Source organism: Arachis hypogaea, chromosome 7 (genome assembly GCF_003086295.3).
Source record: "Arachis hypogaea cultivar Tifrunner chromosome 7, arahy.Tifrunner.gnm2.J5K5, whole genome shotgun sequence".
Taxonomy (NCBI): domain Eukaryota; kingdom Viridiplantae; phylum Streptophyta; class Magnoliopsida; order Fabales; family Fabaceae; genus Arachis; species Arachis hypogaea.
The window spans coordinates 50411154-50433221 of NC_092042.1; the positions used below are offsets into that span (position 1 = coordinate 50411154).

Consider the following 22068-nt stretch of genomic DNA (forward strand, 5'->3'; position numbering starts at 1 on the left):
ATTGCCAATACAAACATGTTAGTTTGTTATGAAGTGATGCTTGATCTCTGCTACTCATGCCCTTGCCAGCATGCCAATAATCATCTTGCATCTACTTACCTTTTTATGCACCTATCCTATTTCTTTTAATGATCTTTTCACATGTTGTCATGACCATGTGTTTATTTCATTCATCTTTACCGTGCACTGTTTATTTCTCACTCCATCTCCTTCCTTGCTTTGATTCTTTGGATCTAACTTACTTTCTCTTCCCTTTTTTCAGAATGGCCACCAAGAAAGGCAAAGAGAAAGCTACCCCTAAACCCACAGCAAGGAAAGGTACGAAGAGAGCATTAGTGGCAGAACCTTCTTCAACTGCAGTCAAGCCCTCAACAAAGAGAATTAAAAGGATTATCAAGGTTGATGAAAAGGAACGAGCCTTCCCAACCAAGGACACTGCACGATTCCCAAATCGCTATTGTGAGCAGATGTTCCCAATTCTGGCAGTTCGAAATTACAACAATGAACACCTTCTTATCCTTCCGCCTCGTATCGCTGAATTTGTTGAGCCACAAATTGCACAAAGACATTGGGGATTTTTACAGAGACAGCCACGATAGGTTAATCTTTCTTGGGTTGTTGAGTTCTACTCCAACTTCCACCTGCCAACTCTGCAGTCCGTCTATTTACGCCAGAAGCAAGTCCCCATTACAGAAGAGGCCATACAGCAAGCCTTAGATCTCCCACCTGCTCCAGAAGGATTGGACGCCTTTCAGAAAGCCGCAACCAAGCGCCAGGCATACACTTTTGACTAGGACATTGTTCTCAGAGTTATTGCTCACCCTGGCAGCAAATGGATCTTCGGATACCATCGTTCCGGTCCTAAGGGAATCTCGGCTTCCGCACTTACCTTAGAGGCTCATGTTTGGGCACAGATTATGTCCCATTATGTCTTCTCGATCACTCATGAGTCCTCCTTCAACGCGGACATGGCCGTCTACTATGGTGCATTCTCACAGACCAGCCTCTCAATTTACCACGACATATCCGGAATGCTGTGGAACATGTGCAGATCGCGGGCAACCTACCTTTCCCCGCATTGGTCTCTGATCTTATCTCAGCAGCCGGAGTATCCTACAGAGCTGGAGACACCAAAGCCATTCTTCCACGGGATGATCAGTATGTCCCTAATAGGAGATATCTCAGGCCACAACTTGCCACTACCAGCCAGTCCACAGAGGATGTTGCAGCTCCTCCACCATCTACTAGTCAACTGCTACATCAAATACTGAAGTGGTTGGACCAACATGAAAAGAAAGCAAAGCTCCAAGAGCGCCGCAATCAACACCGATTCAAACACCTCAGGGAGCTGCTTAGAGGAGATTGCAGAGACTCAGACACCCCGGACTCCACTTCCTTCACCAGCACAGGGAGCCATGACGGCCACGACTGTGGAGACACTGCCACCAGCCCGCCCTTGTTCCTGACAGATGGCACCGAGGACGGTGCAAAGCCTTAAGTGTGGGGAGGTCGGTCAATACCTGACTTCCGGAGGTAATTTCTCTTCCCTAGCACCAATAAATTAGGATATTTTAGTTAGATTTTCTTTCTTTTATAGAATAGAATAAATTGCATAGTAATAGGTTAGTTGCATGCATGTTCTACTTGATTGAAAAGACAATAAGTTTCTTCTAAAAAGATATCTTTGGAACAAAATTTCACTAATTTTAATCAAAACTTTTATGATAAATTTGCTTGAAGCTGTATTTGGAACATGATTTTTGAGCTAAAGAACACACAACCTGTGAAAATTTGAGCCTTTATGCATGGTTACATTATTTAACCATAATTATTTTATTCTTGTGTGTTTACTTCTCTATAATTGTAATATATATTTTGTTTCATCCTATATATCCAATAGTTATTATGTTTATATGCTTGCATGTGATTAAGGCCATTATTTGTTTAAACTCACTTATCCAAATTAAGCCTACCCTTTTTAATTACCTTTGTTAACCACTTTGAGCCTTTAAATCCCATTTGTTCTATATTTTACCACATTACTAACCTTAAGCGGAAAAATAATTGTATATCCCAAATTGAATCTTTGGTTAGCTTAAGATAGAATTGTGTATGCTAGTTAAGTATGGGAATTTGTGGGAACAAAAGTTATTAAGGGAATATGTCATGATAATACAATGGGAATTTGGATACCTACTCATGTGAAGCTATAAGAATTAAAAATCTATGTGCATTGATAAGCTATGTTTATTTTGATTTAGGATATGAAAACTACTTTTATTTTTATAAAAAAAATTAATAAATAAATAAGGGGACAAAATCACCCCAAAGCTGAATAAAAAAAAAATTCAAAGATCAATGCACATATGATAAAATTGATACATGAGTATGGAATGTAAAAGGGAATTCTGGGTAGCTATGTATAAATTCTAAAGTTATATAAAATATATAGGTTGGGTTAAAGCTGGGTTAATTAAAGATTCAATTTATAAGCTCACTTAACCATATATGTATCCCTACCCTTACCTTGGCCCCATTACAACCTTGAAAAGACCTCATGATGTCTGCATTTGCATATTAACTGTTGTTGATTGGTTAGGAGAAAACAAAAGTTAAAGAGCATGATTAGAGAAGGATAGAGTGATTACCCTATACACTAGAGAGATTAGAGCGTACATACATCATCAGTGAGGGTTCAATGCTTGAATTTCCATGTTCCCTGCTTTCATGAGCTATCTTCTTGCACTTTTATCTGTCTTACTGTATAATGATAAAATTAGTGGAATTTGATTTGTAATTGTATTGAAGAGCTTATTTACTTTTGATCAAGTGGGCAAGAATCATATAGTTTCATTCATATATATAGGTTGCATTGCATTGCATGAGTTTCTACATGTTCATACTTATTTATCTTATCTCCTTCAATTAAGCATGAGGACATGCTAATGTCTAAGTGTGGGGAGGTTGATAAACTACTATTTTATTGTTTATATTGTGTTTAATTATGTGGTTTTATCATGATCCTTACCCACTTATTCATTAATTTAGCATGCATTTATATTTCCTTCTTGAAATTATTACATGGTTGAAAACTGCTTCCTAGAGACTTTTTTATTATGCATTTTAGTTCTCCTTTATCCCATTCGATGTCGTGATCTGTGTGTTAAGTGTTTCAGGCTTTATAGGGCATGGATGAGTTGGAGATTGGAAAGGAAGCTAGCAAAAATGGAAGGAACACAAGAAATTGAGGAGATAACCAACGAGAAGTGATGCGGCCGCATGGCTCACGCGTTCGCGCGAAAGAGGAGAAATCGCAATGACGCGGCCGCATGGCTCACGCGACCGCGCGGAATGGAAAAGCACAAGTGATGCGGAGGCATGGACGACGCGAACGCGTGGTATGGAAAAACGTGAACGACGCGTCCGCATGGACGACGCGATCGCGTGACGTGCGCGATCTGCAAAATCTGCAGATTCCGTTGGGAGCAATTTTGGGCCCTATTTTGACCCAGTTCTCGGCCCAGAACAGCAGACTAGAGCCAGAGAACATACAGAAACCAGGGAGAACATTCATTCCACACAGTTTTAGTTTTAGATCTAGTTTTTACTCCTCCTCTAGGTTTTTCTCTCTACACATTGATAGTTTTTAGGATTTTATTTTTCTATCACTTTTTGCATTGGGATATTGAGAAGAGTTATTACCTCATCAAGACTTCATCATTCTAGTTCGTTTTCTTTACTTGGCTTTACTCTTCCATGTCCTTTGCTTTGTTAATTTTACCATTGGAATATTATTAGGATTTATTTAATACAAGGATTACTTTTATTTTAATTTGATTATTTTGATTTTATTTACAATGTCTTTCTTTAATTCCTTTTCATATGTTATGAATTTTACATTCACAATGAGCGAGTAGTTCCCTAACTTGATGGGGAGTTGATTGAAAGGAACCAATTGAGTTGGAAGGCTTGAAAGAAAGATTGTAATTGGGTTATTGTTGGCTTGCCCTCTAGTCACTAACACCAATCCCTTTTAATTAAGTAGATTGCAACTTGTGAACGGGAAGAGCATCCCAACTTGTTTAACTTTCCCTTATCTAGTAAGAGATAACTAAACAAGATAACCTTTTATTATCAATTAATCTAGATAGTAATCCAACAACAGAGGGACTTCCAACTAATCAACTCCAAATCAAGGCTTTTATTTACATTATTCAAATTCTCCAATTTTATTTCCTGTTTACTCAACTCAAATTTTTTGAAAACATCTGATTAATAAAATAGCACACTTTTCTGCAACTCGTTGGGAGACGATCTGGGATTCATACTCCCAGTATTTAAAATTTAAATTTCTGTGACACCTTTCTAAATTGATAAGTGGAATTCTGGTGAGTTAAGAACTATACTTGTAATGCATATATTTTAATAATTTTTAATTCACCAATTTCCGCCGCATCATGGAGTTTCTACATACCAAAGATTAAGGGTGTGGAGCTTTGCTGTACCTCAAGTTTCAATGCAATTACAACTATCTTCTATCCAATTTGATTTATTCCTGTTCTAAGATATTCGTTGCACTTCAACTTGATGAATGTGATGATCCGTGACACTCATCATCATTCTCACCTATGAACGCGCATGATTGACAACCAGTTCCATTCTACCTTAGACCGGGCGCATATCTCTTGGATTCCTTAATCAGAATCTTCGTGGTATAAGCTAGAATTGATGGCGACATTCATGGGAATCCGGAAAGTCTAACCTTGTCTGTGGTATTTCGAGTAGGATTCTGGGATTGAATGACTATGACGAGCTTCAAACTCCTGAAGGCTGGGCGTTAGTGATAGACGCAAAAGAATCACTGGATTCTATTCCAACCTGATTGAGAACCGACAGATGATTAGCCGTTCTGTGACAGAGCATTTGGACCTTTTTCACTGAGAGGATGGGATATAGCCATTGACAACAGTGATGCCCTATATACAGCTTGCCATAGAAAATAATGATGAAAAACTAGAAGGAAGAAGTAGGGAAGCAGAGATTCAGAAGGAACACAGCACCTCCATACACCTATCCGAAATTCCCACCATTGGATTACATGAGTAACTTTATCTTTATTTTATGTTTATTTATTATTATTTGATTTTCAAAATTCCATAATCAATTATTATCCGCTTGACTGAGATTTACAAGGTGACCATAGCTTGTTTCATACCAACAATTTCTGTGGGATCGACCCTTACTCACGTAAGGTTTATTACTTGGACGACCCAGTACACTTGCTGGTTAGTTGAGCGAAGTTGTGGAAAGAAAGTGCTGAGTTAACAGATGCACATACCAAAGAGCCATTATTGATGATCACATACACAGCATAGGTGCATACACTTAGAACCCAATTTTGCTACCTTTACTACAAAATCTGCAGAATTTAATTTTAACCACCAAAATTCAAAACATCATAACTTTTAGTACGAAATTCTTTTTGACTCCGTTCTTTGAAACAATAAAATAGACATCCCCAATTTTATTTCGACACAAGTTTCATTAATTTCCAAGTTTTGAGCGCCAAGTTATGCTCCGTCGAAGTTGACCAAAACTTCCTAATTACACATTTTTTGCAACATTTAAAATTGGCACTTCTTAAAAACCTTTTCTTTTCAAATCAATACCCAAATCCTCATCCATACTCACATTTCTCTCTACAACTCATCAAACACTCAATTTTATCTCATTCTTAAAGCTTATCTTCATACAAGTATCCAAACAAACAACAATCAGTCTTCCTAAATTTAATTTCACATATTTATCATAAATAACTTTAATTTTCAATAAATTGAACATAACACCAATATATACTAAACAAGAGGAACTCAATCATTCAAGGTCTCCTGCCATTTTCTTTCAACATCCAATATTATACAAAATCATACATTCATACTAAATTATCATCATCATCAACATCAATTTAACAATATCTTAAGATCAACTAGCCTAGGTTTTCATATAGCATTATATAGTGATTACCGAAAATCAAAATCCGTACCTTAGTTAAGGGCGGTTCCAACTTCTTGAACCTTTCTCTATGCTAACCTAATCCTCAATCAATTCTTACCAATCCAAGTTTCACTCAATTCCTCACTAATCCAAGCTTTAACCAACTATACTCAATCTAATTTCATTCAAATTTCACATTATTCATACTAGGATTTCATACAAATTAGAAAAAAAATAGGAGAACAGAGTTTTCTTACCTTATTCCATATGAACATGGGTTAAAATCCCGCTAGAATTTAAGCTCGAATTTTTCCTAAAACATCAAAATCATAAACTCAAAACCTCACCACCCAAAAACATAAAAATCGTGGAAAAAAGAAAAATATAGCGAGTTCTCACAATTATTTATCGCATAAGTGGGATAGAAACGTAGAGGGATATGAGAGGAACGTGTAGCCACAAACGGATCGTCAATCAAAACTCTGATTTGTGAGAAAAATGGATTTGAAGTTCAAGGTGAATAGTATTTTGGTTTGGAATTTCTCTTCTCTCTCTCACTCTCATGCCCTTTCTTTCTTGGGTGGAAAATGAGTAAAATGAAGAATGGAATCACGTTTTGGTCAAGGTAAATGAGGGGCATTTTTGTCTTTTTGCTCATTGGTCCTACCTAGGACCAAAATTTTAAAGATAAGTGTTTTAGTTTGTGTTTTAAATATTTTGTTGTTACTTTTACATTTCTATTACTCTCATACGTAGTACTGGACAAACCTAAACGTGTACAATTAATTATAACGTCAGTACGCATTTTTTTATAATTAATTATGTTTTTGTATTTCAAGTAATTTTTTAAGTTCAATTTTTATTTGTACATTTTAAATTTTAAATTTTAAATTTTTAACCTGGCTCAGCGTTCTCAAATCTTCTTAATTCAATTTTTAATTATATAATTGGCTAGTAAATTTTCTGAATCTTACAAAACTTATTTAAAAAGAAGATGATATGAATTTCCATGGATTCTACAAATTTAATTTGGCCAAACTATTTTTCTTAGTTGTCATTATGAAAATAATTCTAATGTATATGTATTTAAAGTTTAAAATTGAATACCACAGATATTATTTAAATAACTTAATGCTAATATTAGGATTGGATTAGTTTATTAGTTTTAAAAAATTTAAAAGTTATTCTCATTTTATTAGTTAAGTATATTTAATTTAGATATGTAATTTATTAATTTTTAATTTTATTTTTTACTATTGTTTATAAATCTATTTTATTAGTAATATATCCAAATAATTTAGTAAAAAAGACTACTAATCTGATAATATGTCATATACTTTTGATATAATTTAATTTTACTCCATCAATAATTTAAAATTAAATTATTTAAAATAATAATATTTTTTTGCCAATAATAATAAACATGTATAAGAAAAATAATATATTTAAATGCGTGTTCTACATAATACTTTACGTATATTAATATATTGTATAATATTAATAATAACTAATATTGTTTAATGAATGTAGATATTAATATATTATTATGAGAAAGATAATATTTATATATTATTAAAATCAAAATGTATGTATTAATGTTTTGAATCAATTAATAGTAAGAATTTATATGATTATATTATTAAAAAAATAATATTTAATTTAATATTAATTATACTAAATGTAAATTATATAAATTATATTATAATTATACATAATTATTTTCACTTAAACTTTTGAAATTTTATTTTCTGACGTATTAAGTGTGATTTTATTTTCTCTAAATAAAGTATACAATTTTGCCTAAGTTAGGTTGACGAGAATTAGTTCACAATTGCTTAAGTTGGTGTTGATGATAAATGTGATAGTTTTATTAAATTGCACACTCTATACAAATTAATTATATAACATAATCTTATAAATTTTCATGAAGATCTTTAAAATATTTCTCAGACATCTGCTGTATGATTTTTTGGAAGAGTTTGTTCTTTTATAAAAAATGAAAAAGATGTTATGAATCTCATATACATTTTAGTTAACATCTTTATTATTAGAATGTTATTAGAATGTCATACTTTTAGTTACATCACTCTCATAACAAGACTATTATAATAACTTATCTATATATAACTATAATATGTAGGAGTCTTTAAAAACGAAACTTAAAATAGAAGAAAATTTTTTATACATCATACAAAAATATATTTGCATCATCATAATATTTTTTATTTACAAAAAGAGTTTATACTAGTAATATACAAGTATATATTTTATAATTACAACTCCTATCCCTCTTTACAAAAACCTAACAATAACAAATGTGTGGGAACATCTAAGAAAACAAATCCAAAACATCTTTCTCCTGTCTATCCTGTAAATTCTGCTAAAATCAGTAAAATAATTAGTTAATAAACTGAATTTTAATTTGAAAAATTAAAAATATAAATTTAATATCAAAATAGGATAGAACTCTTTAAAATGAGAATTTTAGCACTAATTTCAAAAAATTTGGCCAAAAATTAGACCAAATGGGTCGAACTGATTAAACCAGGCCCAAAACCAAGCCCGTGGGTCCAACCGGACCAATAACTTAAAAGTTGCAGAGCCATCTTCTTCCCCATTCAGCTAAGGAGCATGCTGAATACAGCAAGGGGAAGAGGAGGCCTCCAAACCCTCATCAACCCTTTAATCCACCATAACTTTTCCGTTTGAACTCCGATCGCCGCACCGTTTGTGGCCACGCGTCCAGCGCGTCGAGCTCTACATTTTCATCGGATCAGTTTCACAGGTAAGCCTCAGATCTATTCAAATTCTCAACCCCCTTTCTATTTGTGAAATTGAGCCCTTGTGATGAGACTTTGCCTAATTTGATGTTTTAGGTTTGTTTTAGCTTGCGGAGCTTATCGGGTTTAAGTTGCTCTGTGCGTGGGTAAGGTAAAAAGACCGAAACCCTATCTAAGAATCTGAATTGGTGTATTAGATATTAAATTGGGTATATGTATGTGTTGTATATTTGTATTAGGTGGTGTGTTGTAATTGGAACTTGGCATTGTGGACACTTAAAGGCTTGGTGGATAATCGGTGCTAAGATTTTGGTTGATTTTTCAAGTTTGAGGGACTGTGTATGTGACTAGTGTGGCTGTCTTGGACCAAACATAGTAATCAGCCAATGTATAGTTTAAGTTTTGCGCATTTAATATGTAAGGCTCTGTGAATACTTAGGCTAGGGAATTATAGGATAAGCTGAAATAGTGAAATGTGTTAAATGATTAGTTTATGTGATGTTGATGAATAATTTGGTGTTGGGCACTTGACAATGTGGATGTTGGTGTTGAAATTAATGAATATAAGTTATTAGAATTAATGAATATGAATTATTGGAATTAATGAATATGAGTTGTTGGAATTAATGATGGTGAGTTGAAGATGTTGTTGATACATGATAATGAAATTTTGTGGTTTGTTGCTTGTTGATTGGTTAATGGTGATTGATAGTTTGTTATTAATGAATTAAGGATTTGAGTTAATGAATTTTTAAGTTGTAGCTTATGGTTGGAATGGTGGATTTTGGAATAATGTATGAGTTTTGTGGGTTGGTATGAGCATTAATATGTTGGTAGTTGGTGTTAATGAAAAGGGATTTATTATGTTGCAAATGTGCAGGTTTTGTGGGTAATGGTATGTGAATTTGGTAAAAATGGGGGTTTGGTATAATTTGGTTAAAACTGATTTTTGATGAACTTTGGTAGTCCATAACTTGCTCCTCAAATTTTGGATGGAAATGCGGTTTGTTTCAAATGAAAGAATGTTTTATAAGCTTGAAAATGATATAAGGTTTGTGGAAAACCAAATTCTGTAGAGGAAGTTATGGACGCCGAAAATCTGGTGCTAAAAACTGAAATTCTGATAGTTGCAGCAGAACCAGAAATTCTGGTGTGTGCCCATGCACACACCCAACAGTAGCAAAAGGCTATTTGTGCGTACGCACGCCTTTGTGTGCACGCACACCTGATGTTTTTCAGAAAATGTGCGGACACACGCCCCTGTGCACATGCACACACCAGAACATGCTTTCTGTTGGTGTGCGCACGCACGCATCCATGCGCACGCACACATGTGTGCGTACACACACACTTTGTTTTCTAGCACATATGTTTTTATGATCTAAACATGGTTTTGAACCCCTAAAACCCTATTTTTGCCCTGTTAACCTTAGATTTTACTAGTAAGCTTAGTAATTAGCAGAAGATAGGAATTTAAGGTAACTTGGGGATGAAGTAAGAGGTAAAAATGATGCGTTATACGAAGGAGATATAGATGTTAAATGAAGATATGATGCCATGGCTTTGATGAATGATTATATAATGATTATGAATATTGAATGGCTTATGAATTCATGATATCTGAGATACGAGTTTTCCTAGGTAACAGAACCGTGGCTTGCTACCACGTGTTCCAGGTTGAAACTCGACACTCTGTTGACCCTACATCATAAGGGTGACCGCGCACGTATAAATTCTCGGGAATGGATATCCCCCATCGAATGATTTATGAATGAATGATTAAATGATGAATGAATATGAAATCTATGTATAGATTCATGGGGATGCGCGATGAGGGACAGTCTAAAGTTTTTGAACTTGTTGGGTTGGCTGGATAACCGACAGATGAGCCTCATCAGCCACAGGATAGGCATGCATCATATGCATCTTGTTTGTTTGTCTGCTGTGCATTACTTGGGATTGCCTAACTGAACATATATCCTGCTACTTGTTATACTTGTTATCTGTACTATCTGCTTCCTACTTGTGCATGAAATTGTTTGGTTGTTTGTCTCTGCTGAATCCTTGAATGGAGGTGTGGAGGATAGTGTGGAATGGTTAGGTGTTAGGCTTAAGGTAAGTAAGTTTAGGATATCTAGGTCATCTACCCCTTTTTATGGCTTCTGCTTAGAGTTTAAGTTTTATAATTGTATGTTGGAGTTCTAGGATTGTCTATGGCATTCCCAAAACCTTATATATTATATGCGTGGCATCTTTACCATGCTGAGAATCTCCGGTTCTCACCCCCACACTGTGTTGTTATTTTCATATGCAGGTCGAGAGGTTCCTCGCTAGGTGTCTGGATTCCCTGAAGCGGAGTAGTCCCTGGGTTATTTTGTTTCTCAGTTTGTATATATATGTGTACTTAACTTGCTCTCCAAGAAACTTGATTATTTTGTTCCTCATAGAGGTTATAGGAGAGCTAGGGTCCTATTTCTGTATTTTGGGTATTTGGGATACTTATGTATATATGTAAATATTCTCTGGATAGCCTTGGCTTCGCAGGCTGAGTTAGTAGCTAGTTTCACTGTATTCTTGGTGCTCTTATGACTCTTTCGCTTATTCTTATCCTTAACTTTTAGGTTTCTTAGCACGCAAGTAATTCTATTTCTTGAGCATTGCGCTTTCTATTTTGCGATTTTGTTTTACCCATTTTTCAAAGCTCCTAGTATATTAAATCTTTCCACTATTATATGTAAATATTTTATGATTAGAGGTCCATAACACCACACTACCTCTGTTCTACGACTTAAGCGTAAAACTCTATGTAGTAGGATGTTACATATCCTCTGAAAAATACTGGATATATGGAGAGAACCAAACCACATGGTCCTCAATAAGAAAAAAAATGCCACAAAAGTAAAAGAAACAAGTATACGTGGTTAACGCCCGTTTCAAAAAAATTTACCTTTATAAAAGCTTGTGTTATTTATTACTTTATTTTTAAATAATTTTCACTTTTATACAATTGCATATCCAAATGCTTCTTAGTCATGTATGTATTCTTCTTCATCTATCTACAAAGGCACAATATCTTTTTGTTACTCTCCTGAGTAATAAGACACTTTCTAAAGAAGCAAAAACTTTCACTTGTGCTCTTTCTATCAAGTAGATCTTTAGCAAAGTTGGCAAAAAAGTAACCAATTGCAACAATTACTGAGTTTTTCTCATACCACAGACCAAGATTGGTAGTACAAGTACTTTAGAATCTTTTTTATAAGAGACTACTTAGGATTAAATTGAAATCTTGAATAGATATCAACACTAATTTTGATATACGATCCAATCATTCCTTTGTATATGGTCTCAGAGTCACTTTCTCCACTCTCATAAGAATCAATCATCTGAGAAAGATGTAAGGGAGTTATGATAGACTTAATATCTTACATACTGAACTTCTTCAGAAGTTTCTTACAGTACTTCTATTGATAAGTGTATATTCCTTTCTCAGTTTGTTTAAACTGAAGTCTAAGAAAGAATTTCAATTCTCCCATCATGTTTAGCTCAAATTCACTTTTCATGATCAACACAGTGTTTACGTAATTAATTCTGAGTTACTCAAAAGATGATGCCATCAATGTAGATTAAGACAACTAGAAGTTTATTATCTTTAAAAATAGTGAATAAAATTGTGTCATGAATGCCTCTCTCTAAGTTGTTCTAAGTTTAGAAGGAACTCAGACGATCATAGAAAGCTCTTAGAACTTATTTGAGACTATTTAGTACTTTTATCAGTTTTAGCACATGATTTGGAGACTTCCTGTCTTTAAATATGAAGTTACTTAAGAAGGTTGGCTTCACATAATTAACCCCTTATTTTGGATCATAGCTTTTGAGTACTAATCTTGCCTATTTTTGACAATCTTCTCGGCTTCATTAAGCTTGTTCTTGAACTTCTACTTAATTCCAATGACGAATTTTTCTTTGAGTCTACAAACTAGGTGTTAAACTTGATTTTTCTCAAAATGCTCAAGTTTTTCTTCCATCACTATAATTCAATATGGTTCCTTGAGAGCTTTAGAAACATGTTTCTAAAGGAGGATCTAGTTTGAACTCCTTCATATGTCTCTCCAAGGAGTAAATTCCTTTACATAGCTTTAAAATCTAGCACATCCTTATAGTTCTAGGTCTCTTAAGTTCTTTTATTTCCTCTTTTTTTTTTCTTTCTCAGTTACTTGAGTTGAAGAGCTTGTAAGATTTTGAGGTGAAGAGTCCTTCTAAGGTTTGTCAATGTAGAATTTAGATAATAGAGCTGCAATGGTTCTAAAATTCTTACATTGTTTAGTTCATTTTTAATCTCACTCAAATTTTTTTAAGGTCTTTTTTGAGCTTATTAAACTTCTGTAACATCCCAAATTTTTAAAAATTAAATAATTAGTTATTTATGAGTGTTAAAAATAAGAGACTGGGAGAGTAATCTGAAAAGTGTATTATTGAGTGTGATCAAAGTTACAATATACAAGAGGTATTTATAGGTGCTAGATGAATCAAAGTAATAAAGGCATAGAGTCCTACAATTAATATACAGATCTACTATATAAATATAGATGATACTAATTGATCTAAATTGATTCTAATAATTCTCTAACATCTCCCCCCTTAAACTCAAGTGGGAGCTAAGGATACCAACTTGAGTTTGGATAACAAAGTCCAGAAACAAGTCGGGTGATGAGTTTTCGTGAAGATATCAGCAATCTGCTCCAGTGTTCCAACAGCAATGAGACGAACAGCATCAATGATGAGCGGATAATTTGTACGCTTTTTGGCATTATTTTTAGTATGTTTTTAGTATGTTCTAGTTAGTTTTTAGTATATTTTTATTAGTTTTTAGTTAAAATTCACTTTTCTGGACTTTACTATGAGTTTGTGTGTTTTTCTGTGATTTCAAGTATTTTCTGGCTGAAATTGAGGGACCTGAGCAAAAATCTGATTCAGAGACTGAAAAGGACTGCAGATGCTGTTGGATTCTGACCTCCCTGCACTCGAAGTGGATTTTCTGGAGCTACAGAGACCCAATTGGCGCGCTCTCAACAGCGTTGGAAAGTAGACATCCTGGGCCTTCCAGCAATATATGATAGTCCATACTTTGCCCAAGATTTGATGGCCCAAACCGGCGTTCAAAGTCACCATCAGAATTCCCAGCGTTAAACGCCCAAACTGGCACCAAAGCTGGCGTTTAACTCCAAGAAGAGTCTCTACACGAAAATGCTTCAATGCTCAGCCCAAGCACACACCAAGTGGGCCCGGAAGTGGATTTTTATGTCATTTACTCATCTTTGTAAACCCTAGGCTACTAGTTCTCTATAAGTAGGACCTTTTACTATTCTATTTTCATCTTTTGATCATGTTTTTATGATTGAACCCTCTTTGGGAGGCTGGCCATTTGGCCATGCCTAGACCTTGTTCTTATGTATTTTCAACGGTGGAGTTTCTACACACCATAGATTAAGGTGTGGAGCTCTGCTGTACCTCGAGTATTAATGCAATTACTATTGTTCTTCTATTCAATTCCGCTTGTTCTTGTTCTAAGATATCACTTGTTCTTCAACTTGATGAATGTGATGATCCGTGATACTCATCATCATTCTCACCTACGAACGCGTGCCTGACAACCACCTCCGTTCTACCTTAGATTGGGTGGATATCTCTTGGATTCTTTAACCGGAATCTTCGTGGTATATGCTAGAACTGATGGCGGCATTCAAGAGAATCCGGAAGGTCTAAACCTTGTCTGTGATATTCTGAGTAGGATTCAATGATTGAATGACTGTGACGAGCTTCAAACTCCTGAAGGCTGGGCGTTAGTGACAGACGCAAAAGAATCACTGGATTCTATTCCGACCTGATTGAGAACTGACAGATGAATAGCCGTGCCGTGACAGGGTGCGTTGAACATTTTCACTGAGAGGATGGGAGGTAGCCACTGACAACGGTGAAACCCTTGCATACAGCTTGCCATGGAAAGGAGTAAGAAGGATTGGATGAAGACAGTAGGAAAGTAGAGAGACGGAAGGGACCAAGCATCTTCATACGCTTATCTGAAATTCCTACCAATGAATTACATAAGTATCTCTATCTTTATCTTTATGTTTTATCCATCATCCATAACCATTTGAGTTTGCCTGACTAAGATTTACAAGGTGACCATAGCTTGCTTCATACCAACAATCTCTGTGGGATCGACCCTTACTCGCGTAAGGTTTATTACTTGGACGACCCAGTACACTTGCTGGTTAGTTGTGTGAAGTTGTAGTGATCACAATTTCGTCCACCAATCAATAAGGATACGTTGCCGAACAAAGTGACAATCAATCTCAATATGTTTGGTGCGTTCATGAAACACATCATTATGGGCAATCTGAATATCACTGCGGTTATCACAAAAAACATCGGTAGGGGACGACTGAGGAGCACCTAGATCTTCGAGAAGCCAACGAATCGAGATAACCTTAGCAGTGGTGTCAGCGAGGGCACGGTACTCAGCTTCTGTGCTTGAACGAGCAGTGAATGTTTGCTTCTTAGCTCACCAAGAAATGAGAGCGTCGCCAAGGAACAAACAGTAACCAGTAGTAGAATGACGATTAGTGGGATCACCAGCCCAATCAGCATCAGAGTATGCCTGAAGGGTCAAAGAGGAATGGACAAAAAAACAAAGACCATGAAATAGAGTGCCTTTGACGTAGCAAAGAATGCGAAGAAATGCCGCATAGTGAGTAGTACGAGAAACTGACAAGAATTGGCTGAGGACATGAACTGAATAAGCAATGTCTGGTCGGGTGACAGTCAGGTAGATGAGACCTCCAACTAACTGTCGATAGAGAATCAGATTATCCAAAACAGTGCCATCCATAGGGGTAAATCGAACATTAGGCTCAATAGGAGTAGACTCAGTGCGACTATCTGTAATCCCAGCGCGAGCAAGAAGATCTGAAGCATACTTAGCCTGAGAGAGATAGATGCCATCATCTGTGGAGATGATCTCGAGACCAAGAAAATAGCTGAGAGAACCAAGATCTTTCATCTCAAAGGTACGGTAAAGTGAGGCCTTGAGATCAGAGATACCATCAACATCATCTCCAGTAATGATCATGTCATCAACATACAAAAGTAAAAGAACAACTCCACGTTCGCTTTTACGAATGAAAAGGGCATTCTCATGAGGACTAGAAGTAAAACAAAGACTGCATATAGTAGTGCTGAACTTGTCAAACCATTCACGAGGAGCTTGCTTAAGTCTATAAAGTGCCTTGCAAAGGAGACAAACCTTACTAGAAGGACAAGGATATCCCGGAGGTGGTTTCATATAGACTTTCTTTTTCAAATCCCATTAAGAAATGCATTCTTCACATCCATCTGACTGAGAGACTATTTTTTAACCGCGACAAGGAGAGCCTGAAATAGAGGAATTATTATTAAAGGATAAGGCAGGTTGTTTTGCAGTGCGACAAGAAACACCCGTAGATATAAGAGGACGTAATTTTCCTAAGGAGTTATGGGCAAGACGACGGTGCCACAAGTGAAGAGTAGATGGAGAGGAAGCAGCACAGAGATTTGTAGAGGGAACATGAAGGTTCTCAAGCTCAAATAAGTGTCTGACCTTACAGCCAGTCCCGATGATCTTTCCCATCTGACAATCCTGCACACGACAACCAGATATAGAAAAAGTGACATCAAAACTGAGTTCAACAAGTTGACCGACGGAGATAAGATTAAAATTCAATTTTGGAATAAAATAAGCATCAGAAAGATGAATATTGGACTGTGAAATAATCCCGTGATGTGTTGCATGCAAGAGGGAACCATTAGCAGTGTTGACATAAGGTGCATTTGTAGTGGGAGACAATGACGGAAAAAGATGATGCAAAGGAGACATGTGATTGAAACAACCAGAATCAAAATACCATTTAGAATTACCTGGAGGGGTGGAAAGAGTAGTGGGGGTATTACCAGAAAAAGAGAGAAGTTGCTTAAGAAGGGATTCAATATCTGATGGAGAGACAGAAGGTGTGTTGAGAGATGTAGAAGAGGTGGACTCAGTAGCAGCAGCAGCAGTAGCGGTAGGTACATGCGGAGAGTTGTTGGGACGAGGTTGATACTTGTTCTGATCTGAACGTGGTGGTCGAGTAGGACAGGTAGCAATCCAGTGACCTGAGAGCTTACAATAATGGCAGAACAGTTTCGGGAAAATGGAGCCAATGTGGCCTTTTTGTTTGCACTTACGACATTCAATAGAAGAACAGTCGGAGAAGGAATGCCCAGGCCGGTTACAGTTTCGACAGATTTTTCCTTTCTATCGGTAGCAGCAAAGATAGTTTCACTTTTAGAATGAAGCAATCCCAAGCGCGTTTCTTCAAACTTAAGACGAGGAAGAGCATCTTCAAGACTAGGCAAGGGATTCTGATGAAGAAGAGAAGCCCTGACCGGCTCAAAGTCATCAGTAAGTGCCATGAGAAACTAGATGAGACGTGTCTGATTCCGATAATCCTCATATGCCTTAGCATCAGTGAGATCTTTAAGAACAGGCTCACAAGAGGTCAACGGATCCGAAATAATCTCCATCTGAGCAAGAAAATCAGAAACTGCTTGGTCACATTCTTGCTTAAGGCTATGAAGTTTCTTAAGCAGTTGGTACTGATGAGAGAGATCAGAAATAGTGGAACATTTTGCCAAATGATCCCATACCTCTCTAGAAGTTTCAAAACGCCCAAACTGTAAATGAATGCCAGGAGTAGAAGTGGTTCAGAACCAAGTGATAATCTGATGATTTTTACTATCCCAATCTTCTGATTTCTCTACATAATCCTTCTCAGCATCCTCCTTGGATTTGGAGGCACCATCTTTGGATTTGTCAGTCACAGTTGGCTTAACAGGACAGGCAATATCACCAGTCACATATCGCCATAATTTTCGCCCTTTAAGAAATCTTCGTATAGCTTCAACCCAATGTGCATAGTTGGAGCCATTAAGGATAATAGGGATAGGTTGAAAGACATCCGATTTTTCCATAGTAATAGAAAGAATAGCAAAAAGGAGAAGAAACTGCAAATTCGGGGCAGAAAATGAGAAAATAGGGTACGGAATCAGAAAGAGTTCACTAAAAAACCTTAGGGAGAGTCTCGCTTGTCTGCCACGTCAGCAGTTACGTCATCGCCACGTCAGCGAGACGATGACACGTGGTGGCACCTGAGAGGAGCGAGAGAGACACGCATGCGCGGGTCGGTGGATACCAAGAATGGCTTCGTTGCGACATGTGGCAGCACCAGGAGCGTGTGATCGGCACCAAGATCAACGGTTGCTGAAGCTTCTGGAATGAAACAATAGAGGTGGGTAGCAAAGTTCCGGCGGCGCGTGAGGGCGCGTCCGGGGGTTTCTGGCGGCGATCTCGGCGGCGTTGAAAAGCTGATGAAACGAAGAACACGATGATGCCGGAGGTGACGAACAAAAGCGTCGAAAACAGATCGAAAATCAAGAGCGAAGAGGCATTGTCGGAAGAGAAAAACAAGGAGGTTATGAACAGAATTTCATTGAAAAAAAAACTTTAGGCTCTTGATGCCATGTTAGAAACAAGAGATTGAGAGAGTAATCTGAAAAGTGTATTATTGAGTGTGATCAAAGGTACAATATACAAGGGGTATTTATAGGTGCTAGATAAATCAAAGTGATAAAGACATAGAATCCTATAATTAATATACAGATATACTATATAAATATAGACGATACTAATTGATCTAAACTGATTCTAATGATTTTCTAACAATGAGTAATAATATTATATTGAGATTTTGTTTTTAAGAAATTTATTTTTAAAAAAAATAATTAAATAAAATTTTATGATTATTAAAATTTAAATTATTTAAGATTATTATATATGTAATTTTATTAAATGTGATATTTTGATAATTAAAATTAGAGTTTTGGTATATATAAATAGTAAAATTTATCTCTGAATGTAATAAAAGTAATCGTATTTTTTTTTTGGTGTCTGATAAACAAGAAATAAAGAGCAAATAAGATGGAGATGTCATCTTCTTTCTAATGATCTGATCAATAACACTACAATTGTATGAATATTATATAATAAGGGTACGTAATTTTTAAATATTATAATAATAAAAAATATAATTCCTTTTATATTAAATAAAGTATATATCTAGTATTATAATATTAATATTATAATACTATATGATTGTGGTTCCTCAAGTTAATGTTATATATATATATATATATATATATATATATATATATATATATATATATATATATATATTTGTGTGTGTGTGATTGAAACGTGGTTATATATAGCCAAAGGAAAACAAATTGAAAACATGGCATGAATACAAATGTATATATATACAACTAACATGACACCTGTGAACTTTCTTAATCACTATCATCATCTTTCGTTAATGAACCACCGAATCCAAAGAAGAAAGAAAAGAAAGATCGCCAAGAGAGAGAGATAACGAGAAACCATGGAACTTCTAATTTTCGGTGTTCGGTTTCTTGTGATTCGGAACTCCAATAAAAAATTTTAATTTGACGTATTTTTTTTTTTACATATTAGTGTTATTTTTGTTCAGTAGAAGTTGGCGGTGACGTAACTCCTTCTTTCTTTGAGTTCGGCCAATTGAAATTTTAGGAGACACAGATGATTTGAGTTCGGCTAATTGGAGTTTTAGGAGGTACAAACGATTTCTGACGTTTTCTTCTTCAACAGCTCGATAAAAATACTTTTTCGAAGTTTTCGTTATTTTGATTTTATACAGAAGTAGGGTTTTGGTAACTTTATAATAATTAAATGTGAATTTGATAAGTGAATGTTGATTTGGTTGATTATTGTTTGAGTTTGAATGAGTTTATGTTGAATCATTATTGTTACTTGTGATTTGTTAGTTCAGCTGTGATTCTTTTAATGATTTTGGGATTGTTGTGATATGATATTTTTTGAGGAAATTCATGAGATTTGGTAGTTGAAAGATTAAATTAAAAACTAAGAAAAATCGGTAATCGAAAGACTCAAAAATAGATTAAATTACGATTAATATTTTGAAAGAAAAGGGTTAAGAATTTCAGTTTTGGTATATAAAAAAGATTAGTAATTACATTTTATTTTTGAAGGGTAATATTGTATTTGTATATAAAAAAATCGAGGTACAGTTTATAATTATATAAGATTCTGGGTATTTTGAATAATAAATAAAATACGAGGGTAAAAATAGATATTTTATAAAAATTCAAGATTATTTTTATAAATATGAAAATAAGTAAGGGTTTCAAAAATAATTTTATAAAATATTAAGTTTAAAAAAATAGAATATTAAAAAGTTCGTGATTTAGAAAGTAATTAATAAATGTTTAAAAATAAGATTTTATAAACTAAGTTTTAAGAAAATATTCATATTACTTATTTATCATTTAAATTATTAAATTTATATTATTGTTAATATTTTATTACGAATATTAATTAGTAGAGATATTATTAGTATTATTATAAGTCAGAAAAGAGTAAATAGAGTGATCTTAAAAGTTTTAGAAAATGCAAACTTAATTAAAGTACTTTATAATTCTTTTCTATAAGACACTTAGGGAAAGGCGAGAGAATAATATGAACATAAATTATATTGTGAAATGATAAGAAAGAAAAGAAAAAAAAAAGAAATAACGAAAATAAAATGAGATAAGTAAAGATATGGTGGTGAGCCCATTGAGATTTGCTTTCCAGAGATACATCTGCCACTTCAGGGGATGGTCGCACCTGTAAGACAGAGGTTGCTTACAAAGGTTATCAATACATACATCGGCTCAAGAGAGTCGCACCTGTAAGACAGATGTTGCTTACAGAGGTTAAGACACTGGAAGCCAAACTCAGACAAAGGTCGCTGAGTTAAGTGAAAATATAATTTAATAAATAACCAAGAACAAAAGAATTAAAAGAATCTAAAGAACCTCTACCACATGAGAGCAGAGAGTAGGAATGAAAGAATGTATTAATTAAAGGATTCTCTACCGCAGTAGAGTAGAGAGCAAAGATTGAAAAAAAATTGAATGTTGTTTGGACCTTAATGCCAAATGTCTAATGGGGACAACGATACATAACGCTCACTTGACACTATAAGGACGACTCAGTGAGGACGGCGATGCGTAACGCTCACTGGAGACCAAAAGGAAGGCTCTCCCATGAGGACGGTGATGCATAACGCTCATGGAGGGGACGTTGGCTGAGATAAGGACGGCGGTACAAAACGCTTATCTCAGGACTAGTGTCGAGAATCGGGCAACAAACTGGCACATGAGCTTATGGCCGGTATAGGACTAGACATGCATCATACTTGTTTTCACATACTTGTTGTGACTATGTTTTTATGATTGTGTGTGCTTGTGATGGATTCTATGTTCTGTAATTGCCTTCTGATTTGTGTTTGTCTTGCATTGTTTGTGCCTATGATTGATTCTGTTTTGTGATTGAGTTTTGATTGTGATTCGTGTTGGTTTGGGCCGTAGGCCGAGTTGATTTAATTTGGACCAGAAACCGAGTTGATTTGATTTGGGGCAAAAGCCGTGATTGGAAGGACCAGCAGTAGGCTTTAGTTAAAATGGTTTCTTAATAAGCGGTGAAATATATGAAATGTCATTTTGCGTGAAATTTTTATAAGGAAAATAAGAGTTTTAAATTTGGATAATGAACTTAACTTCTAACCCCGACCCTACTAAGAACTCCCCAGTTCTTACCCCTTATTTCCACCCTTTTCAGCTACAGGTATGAATGTTTATTGTGAAGCTGCAGGAGCACAGAGGAATATGTTTACGAGTTGAGTTGTTAGAATTTATTTTCTCCTCAACTTGCTAGTTAGAGTTTTAGGGGTAGGTTCTGTAATTGCTTTTGTATGTAATACTACAATATATTATCAATATTAAGTACGTAGATATGTGGTTGTTTGTTCTTGTTAGAGAAGTTATAAATTTTAGTAAAACCATCGATAGATTTACGCGTAAAGGCTCAATATTAAATAGATAATAAAAGGAATTAGATTAGTAACGCCTTACTTTTGTTACGATCATGAGGTGCTAAAAGTTAAGGTATTATAACTTCAGATATATCGTGTCTTCTATGTACAAAATTTTCTCATTGTATACTCTGTATACCTTGCAAACCTGTGAATAACCTGAGAATACCTTATTGTCGAATTTGGGATCAAACCTTGTGAGCTTGTCCCCTTTGTTAATGATAAAACAACGTTATCCGAATATATGGAAA

The 22068-nt window shown here is 35.2% G+C and overlaps 1 long non-coding RNA gene across 1 annotated transcript; it reads left to right on the plus strand.

Annotated features, from left to right (window-relative positions):
- Positions 1-8051: 8051 nt before the first annotated feature.
- On the plus strand, positions 8052-9314 carry LOC140174229 (uncharacterized). The gene is made up of 3 exons (XR_011863484.1): positions 8052-8779; positions 8871-8925; positions 9014-9314. It is a non-coding gene; the product is annotated as an uncharacterized lncRNA (long non-coding RNA).
- Positions 9315-22068: the final 12754 nt, after the last annotated feature.